We start from the raw sequence: 8,854 nt of genomic DNA on the forward strand, positions 1-8,854 counted from the left end.
CCTATGTCAAGATGAAGATCTGTTACAAGCCTTAAGGATTTGTCAGAGGGAAACCCAAGCCAGTATCCATGCACAGACAGATGTTTCAGGGTGTTGACCCTCATCAGCGTGCAGTAGAATTCTTGCTAACCAGGAGCAATGCCTTGGAGAATACTCAAACAAAATAATAGCAGAACTTCGGGAGACCAACTACAAAAAACATAGCAAAGCCTCATTTAAGAGTATCAAAATAGCAATCCAAAGTCAAAAGCTCCCTGGGAAACAGTAATATGCAAAATTACTGTGGAGCCCCAGTTATGGGTCTTCAACACAGTGAAAGTCAGATATCCCTCTAAGGAAGGAAAACCAAGCAAAGAGGTGTCCTTTGGAAGAAGGTAGACTGGTCTGATAAATCACATTTTATTTTAAATCATATAGATTCTGGGTGCATGTTAGTCACCGTCCTTTGGAAGAGATGGCACCAGGATGCACTATAGGAAGAAAGGAAGTCGGCTGAACCATTGTGATATCGTAGACATTGTTCTGCTGGGAAAACTTGGGTCGTGGCATTTGTGTGTAAGTTGCTATATAAGTACCACCTACAGTATATAAACATTGTTATGTAGCCTATAGAAGAGAGCATCTGGCCTAGAGCAGTGGGTTCAAGGGTAGAAGATTCAACCAGGATCGAAAGTGTAAGAGAGTGTTGTTGCCATTACCCACAAAGGGTACTCACAGAGCAGCCTGAGGACATTAACAGAGCATCTGGAAAGGTTAGTCTTTTCACTTCAAAACAGCACAAAATCTCTCTTTGCCAGGTCTACAATCAACATCTTATGCCACAACCACATTCTGTGTCTCCAGCTGTCTGGTTGACTGAGCACAAGGTTCACATGTAGAGAACTAGAACAGGACCAATTTTGACTGTGTAACAGGATGGTGACCATTTTAAGTTACTACAGGAATTTAACTTCTAAATAAAATGAGCATGTTTTTCTAGTTAAAGGTATTTATACATTTATTTATAATTATGTTTTAATTACTTTTGCTTTTGTTTCCCAATAGAACTACTTAAAACTATTGCATGAATTGTGGAATTATGGGTACATTATAAAATGCAAGATTATGCTCCCAGACTCAGACAATAGGGGGCTGTAGGATTTATTCAGTTTTTCTTTTTCTTTTTCTGAATGCTGTAGAGAATAGTGATGAGCGGCAGGGGCAATATTCGAATTCGCAATATATCACGATTATTTAGGCAAATATTTTCCAAATAATCGTGATTTCGTAATATTCATGAAATTCTTTTTGATTGCTCTATTATGCGCGCGTGCACATACCGACGCACGTACTATTAGCTACATAAGTGATGAAAATGGTTGGCAGCAACTTTCTAATGGTGAGGAAGAACTCCTGATCACGGTAAGTAATTGTACATTACAGCACTGTTTTAGATAAAAATTTCATGCATGTCATAACAATAGCTTTATATGCAGATAGAGTTTTTCAAAGTATTCAAGATCGCGCAAATCGCCACTATTGATTCAAATATTTTAGTGCAATACATACAACCTCACCTTTAATCAGGTCTGACAATATAATACTGATTGTTGAACTTAGTATTGTTGGGACATCACAGCACTATCTGTGTAGCATGTATGTATGGACAGAAGAGAAATCTCTCTCACATGTACATTGCACATTTATTTTCCTGCCACACACTATATATAATAACACACACTATATACCCCACACTATATACCCCACGAGTGAGAGCAGCAGTTCTCCCCTGGACACCCCTGGGCAGCACCACAAACTCAGATACAATGCTACGGTGATCGATTGCTGACGGAATGAATGATGAGAAGTAGGAGGATGAGGAGCATTAGAACCGGCAGATGAGGGGAAGGACAGACAGCTCCCTTCGGCTGAGGTGGTGGAACCTTGACTGCCTAAAACCGGGTGCATGCCACTGGGTGATGCAGCGGTTGCTGCGGCAGGCTGGACCACCACATTGGAGCCACGGTTTTCCCAGGCCACTTTATGGCGACGCTGCATATGTTGACGCAGGTCCCTGATGCCAACATTGGCATCCTGGCCACGCTTCACATTCTGCCCACAGATTCTACATATGGCCATGTTCACCTCCTCTGGCGGCTTAACAAAAAACTGCTATACTGCCAAGTAGGTGATTTTACCAACAACACTACGCACTGACTGATTGCTACCGCCGCTGCCTCCGCAAACCGGTGCACCGCTACTTCCCGGGCAGGTAGGCTCCTGCAAAGCGGGTTGTCTACCCAGAGCACGTTTTTCTACCGACCCCCCACTGCTGCCACCCTGCTGACTCCCAGCCACGCTAACTTGCTGGCTCCGCTGCTGCCTCGCGGGCAAGCTGCCACCCTCTTCTCCCCATGTTGATGAAGCCCCTTCGTCACCCGGCTTCCAAGTGCGATCCGCTACATCATCACCATCGAGTACTGAGTACTGCACGTCACTGATGTCCTCCTGCACCTTCTCTGACCGCTCGCAACACCAGCTCCCACGCCATTCTCCTCATCACTTCTTGCCCGTCTAGTGGAGGAAGTGGCGGATGTCTCCTCCATATCTTGTCTTTCCAGTAGCTGCTGACTGTCTTCTAGTAGCTCATCCTCACTCACTTCTCTGGCTGAGGGGACAGAAAAGGACAGAGGGAGGTTGAGGACAGGTGAGGGCACAGGGCCTGCTCCTGGGCCATGCCAACTAAGGGTTGTGTCTGACGAACCCACTGACTCTTGGCTGGGGTGTCTGATGTCACTTCCAAAAAAGTCAAAGATTGAGTCAACCATTCAACAACCGCTGGGTTGTTGGTCAAGACACAACCGCTAGCTGACACTGGGAATTCAGGCATCTGGAAGTGACCCCTGCTGCCACGGCCCCTTACTCTGCTGCGACCTCTGCTGTGCTAGAAACATTTAGGCCTCTGCCACTCCCCTGTGCAGGGCCTGGCGCTTCTCTGTCTGACATACTAAATAAATAAAGAGGAAATTAAAACACCCCCAAAAAGTCTGTCATTTTCTCACTTCACTACACAACGGCTAAGCCTAAGCCCTTTTTTTCACACTAATGCACTCAAGAAAGGGCTTTAGAACATATAACTGCAACGCTGAACGGCAAATATCTTTTCATTTTGCCACTATTAAACAACAAAAAGGGCTTTAGAACATACAACTGCACCGCTGAACGGCAAATATATTTTTCTTTTGGCACTAATACACGCCACAAAAAGCTTTAGAACATACAACTGCACCGCTGAACGGCAAATATATTTTAATTTTGCCACTAATACACGACAAAAAGTGCTGTAATTTTCGCACTTCACCACACAACGGCTAATGGGCCCTTTTTTCCCACTAATACAAGCCAAAAAATGCTTTAGAACCTATAACTGCACCGCACAAGGGCAAATAGGACGTAAAAATATTTCCTTGTAATAAACTCTGTTAATGGCTGTAACACCCCAATAACAAGAACAGTTTGCTGAAATTATAGAGCTGTATAATGGCAATTTGGGTGCCCAGTCAGTGCAGCAAGCTTTAATGGGATTGTTCCTATTACCCTGGCTGTAACCTCCCCTACTGAACCCTGTTCAACATAAATGCTATAGAATGATTCCTCCCTATCCTTTCCCTACACCTTGAATAGTCTTTCCCTGCACTTGTAAATCTTTTTTTTAGCGCAATGAAGTTTCTTCTAGAACTGTCCCTAGCACCTGCTGATGTCTCTCCCTGCACTATGTACACTGGAAAATGGCAGAATCCAAGATGGCTGAGGCTATTTATAGGGCTGTGACATCACAGGGCTTGCTGGCTGCTGATTGGCTGCATGCATGGCATTATGGGTGACCCCGCCTTTCCAGAGTTCCTTACTCCATGTCCTCACACGTGCAGCAGCCATTTTAGGAAAAAATGTGATTCGTTACCACGAAGCGTGAAGAAATTCGGATTCGGTGCAAATTAAATTTTTCCTGAAATTCGGATCGAATTACACTTCGTCAACTTTGATTCACTCATCTCTACTGATGATCCATCCTGAGTATAGATTTTAAAAATAAAAAACTCAGAAAACCTCCTTTTATAGGAGTTGTCCAGCCTTTTTAGGGTGCCCTCACACATTGTGAAATGTAACAAAATCCTCAACAGTGATGGACGAACATCGGCCGGGACGGTTCGCAAATGCAATCAAATGTTCGCGAACCGCAAGTTCGCGGCGGGCCCCATTCACTTTAATGTCAGGCGAACCTGAAAAACCTTCAGCTCATATTTGCAGCCACCAAATAATTACAAGAAGTGCACAAATCGTCCCACAACATGGACAGTGACATACCAGATGTATTATTCGAATTTGCGATCTCCATTCATAATTTTTTTCAATACAAAATATCGGCAATGTCATTTTCGCCTATGCACATGCGTAAAAAATGTGTGGCCTACTACAGCAACTGGGTTTCCACCAGACCGAAGTCGGATGCGATCAGAAAAGATGGTTGACAACAATTTTCGCGACGTTGAGGAAGAATTTCTGATTACTGTAAGTAATTTGACATTAAAGCAGTGTATTTGATTACATTTCACATGCATGTTATAACAATCGCTGAATATGCAGATCGAGTGTTTAAAAAAAGCACCATTGCGAAAAATCCTTATTGATGCCATTTATTTTTTTGCGGTACACACAACTTCACATTTTATAAGGTCTCATGAGATATTAGTGATTGGTACACTAAGTATTGTTGTGAGAACTTGCCACTCCAGTACAGGCCCCAAAAATTAGCCAATAGGCATTCACCTGAAAGCACACAAGTTTGTAGGATTCTGTGGCTGGAGGTACATTAGGCGGTCACAGGATAAAAATGTAACTGTCGGCCAGTACAGGCCCCAAAAATTAACCAATAGGCATTCACCTGAGAGCAAAGAATTTGGGATTCTGTGGCTGGAGGTACATTAGGTGGTCACAGGATAAAAATGTAACTGTCGGCCAGTACAGGCCCCAAAAATTAGCCAATAGGCATTCACCTGAGAGCAAAGAATTTGGGATTCTGTGGCTGGAGGTACATTAGGCATTCACAGGATAAATATGTAACTGTAGGCCAGTACAGGCCCCAAAAATTAACCAATAGGCATTCACCTGAGAGCAAAGAATTTGGGATTCTGTGGCTGGAGGTACATTAGGTGGTCACAGGATAAAAATGTAACTGTCGGCCAGTACAGGCCCCAAAAATTAGCCAATAGGCATTCACCTGACAGCAAAGAACTTTGGATTCTGTGGCTGGAGGTACATTAGGCGGTCACAGGATAAATATGTAACTGTAGGCCAGTACAGGCCCCAAAAATTAGCGAATAGGCGTTCACCTGACAGAAAAGAACTTTGGATTATGTGGCTCGAGGTACATTAGACGGTTGCAGCACGCCAGACCTGCAGGGTATAGCGAAGCGAGGTCACGGTTATAGGCAATCGAGGGTTGCTCACTATATTAGAGAACCCTGGGCAGGCATGCAGCAGTGAATGAGAGGTAGACACAGTTCCTCTGGGGCACACTCTGTATATAGGGACCAGGCCTGATGGTGGATGAGGTGCCCTGGATGTTACAGGTATTTTTAGTGCCTGGGGCAAGGTCCCTGTTGGATTTGTGACGCCAGTGCCAGTAACGGTGGCACACCGATTTATAGGAGGAATAACTGAGTACTCAGTGGATAAACCAAACGTTGCTTTACTTGGTGAACACAGTCCAACTTGGTACATACAGTTACAGGTGATTGTGATGATAATGCAGTCCCTTGAACAATACTTCACAAGCAGGTAGACTTTGAATAATGGCAGGTATTAATCATGCAAGATACTTGGAGGGCACAACGGCTAATGCTTTGCAGTGCAATGCTGCTCTATCCCCTTCAGCTATTCTAGCTGGCTGGATCCCAAGGCCCGGATGCCTAAATGTTGGCTTTCATCCTTGGTATATAAATCCTCTCTCCAGTATTGGCGCTTGCTGTACTTTATAGAACCTCTGCCCATCAGGGTACTTATCTGACCTGGTATTGTCCTTACTCGGCTTGAGGGTAACTGCAGGTTTCTCCCAGGAGGTGCTGTCCTGCAACTGGGGTGTCTTCAGAGCTAACTAAGGCTCTCTTGATCCGCAGGCAGGCTAGGATCCCTCTACTAGCCTCCTGGTAACAACTAGAAGCCAGGGCTGTCTAGCTGCATGTCAGGAGGAGGCCCTCAGCTTGTCCCTGGCTGGTGCCTTCTAACTTATGTCTCAGCAGACTTCTGACTCTGAACTCCCTCTCCCTGTCTGGGCCTGAACATTTATACTAGGGGTTCCCTAACTCCCTCTAGTGTCTGGGATGTCTAACTACACCCAACTAGGCCTGCTATTGCATCATACAGGGGAACATTGCATATAAAAACACATTAGAAAATACATTGATTGCACAATTACATATGACATTTCTGTCCCTTGTGAGGAGGAGGAACGTGCACACCAATTGACCCTTGTGTAGTTCCCACGCCAATCTAGTGGGACACTACACGGTCACAGGATAAAAATGTAACGGTCGGCCAGTGCAAGCCCCAAAAATTAGCCAATAGGCACTTACCTGACAGCAAAGAACTTTGTATTCTGTGGCTGGAGATACATTAGGCGGTCACAGGATAAATATGTAACTGTCGGCCAGTACAGGCCTTTTATGCCGCTGTATTTACCTAAGACAGGGACGATGATTTGTTCTGGGTGATGGCGGATATTTGTGGGCTGTCATGAGGAATTTCAATCAAATATGGTTGACTCATCACATGTGTTGAATTCCTCCAATATCCATGTCTCATTAATTTTTAGAAATGTGAGGTAGTCCACACTGTCGTGAGCTAGGCGGGTGCGCTTATCGGTCACGATCCCCCCTGCTGCGCTGAACGTCCTTTCAGACAGGACACTGGACAAGGGGAAAGCCAACAGTTCCATGGCAAATTGTGCCAGCTCTGGCCACACCCAGTAGTCCAGGGGTTCATCACTTCTCAGAGCGTCCACATCGGCCGTTAACCCGATGTAGTCGGACACCTGTCGGTCTAGGCGTTCCCTGAGACTGTATCCGGAGGACAGCTGTCGATGGGTTGGCTGCAAGAATGATCTCATATACGAAGTGACCAACACATCTTCAAACCGCCCTCTTCTTCTCCTGGTGTTGAATTGTCTCAGATGGAGTAGCCCCCCTCCCGGGAATTCATCCAGCATTGTGACTTCCTCATTTTCCTGCTCCTTCTCCTCGACGGCTTGATCAATGCACGCTCCAGAAAGAAGGCGTAAGGTACGATGTCACTGATGGCGCCCTGGCTGTGACTGACCAGTTTGGTGATCTCATCAAATGGCCGCAGAAGTCTGCATGCATCGCGCATGAGCAGCCACTGGCGCGGTGAAAAAATACCAAGCTCCCCAGAACCTGTCCTGTCGCAGAGTTCGTACAGGTAGTCATTAACTGCATGTTTCTGCTGGATCAGCCTATCAAGCATATACAAGGTGGAGGTCCAGCGCATCGGGCAGTCACAAATCAGATGTCTGATGGGCAGGTGGTGTCGCCGCTGAATGTCAGCATGGCGAGCCAAGGCCGTGTAAGATCTTCTGAAATGGCCAGAGATTTTCCTGGCCTGCCGCAAGACGTCCTGGACCCCGGGGTATTTGGCAACGAATCCTTGCATGACTAAGTTCAGGACGTGTGCCATGCACAGCACTTGTATTATTTTGCCTTGTTTCAGCGCGCTCAGCAGATTGGCACCGTTGTCGCACACCACTTTAACAACTGTCAAATTGAGTGGGATTAGCCACTGATCTTCCTGTGACTGCAAAGCTGAAAGGAGTGCAGGAACGGTGTGGCTCGTGGCTTCCAAGCACAACAGACACAGCACTGCATGGCAACGTCTCACCTGGCACGTCAAATAGGTTCTGGGGATCTTGGGGGGAACAGCGGAAGAGACGGTAGAAGCGGAAAAGGAGGAGTCAGCCGAGGAGGAGAGGGAGGATGTAGTAGGAGGAGGAGAAGAAGAGGCAGGTCTGCATGCAATCCGTAGCGGTAACACCAAATCTACACGGGTGCCACGGGTTGCATGCTCGATGGCCGTCCGAAGGTTCAAGCAGTGGGCAGTAAAAGTTATGTACCTTCTCTGCCCGTGTTTGCTAGACCACATGTCTGTGGTCAGAAGTATTTTGGCACCAACACTGTGTGCCAGAGATACATTCGCTTGCCGCTGAACGTGGTCATATAGCTCTGGGATGCCCTTCTGGGAGAAATATTTACTTCCTGGGACCTTCCATTGCGAGTCCACTAGTTTATATGGCAGTAGTTGGTGGGCTAGCAGTTCTGACAAGCCAGCGGTCAGCCGTTGGGCAAGAGGGTTATCCAGCATCATAATCTTTTTTGCTCGAACATTTGGGGCAAGGAAGCCTGCCTTTTTCCAGATGAACGCGACAACGGCACGGTGGAAGGTGGAGTGGAGGATAACTGGGAGGAGAGAGGAGAAGGAGAAGAGGCAGGACGGTGAGCGCCGGGAGTGTGGCTTTGTGGGTTCTGTCGTTGCTCCCACTGGGCTCAGTGATGGGAGGCCAGGTGCCTTCTTAAGGCGGTCGTCCCTAGGCTTACAGTGACTTATGCGTTGACAGCACAGGCTGCAGATGGCAACACTATTGTCAGCAGCGGACACATTAAAAAAAGCCCACAGTGCAGAGCCATGTGCTGGTGTCCTGGGAGCGCCAGATGTGAACGTGCATGGTGGATGTTTCGTTCATTAGCATTCTGCTTTTTGCCTCCTGTGCACTGTAAGTTCTACCTGCTTCTCCTCCCTATTTGCTGCT

This window comes from Bufo bufo, chromosome 1 (assembly GCF_905171765.1).
Source record: "Bufo bufo chromosome 1, aBufBuf1.1, whole genome shotgun sequence".
Classification (NCBI taxonomy): Eukaryota; Metazoa; Chordata; class Amphibia; order Anura; family Bufonidae; genus Bufo; species Bufo bufo.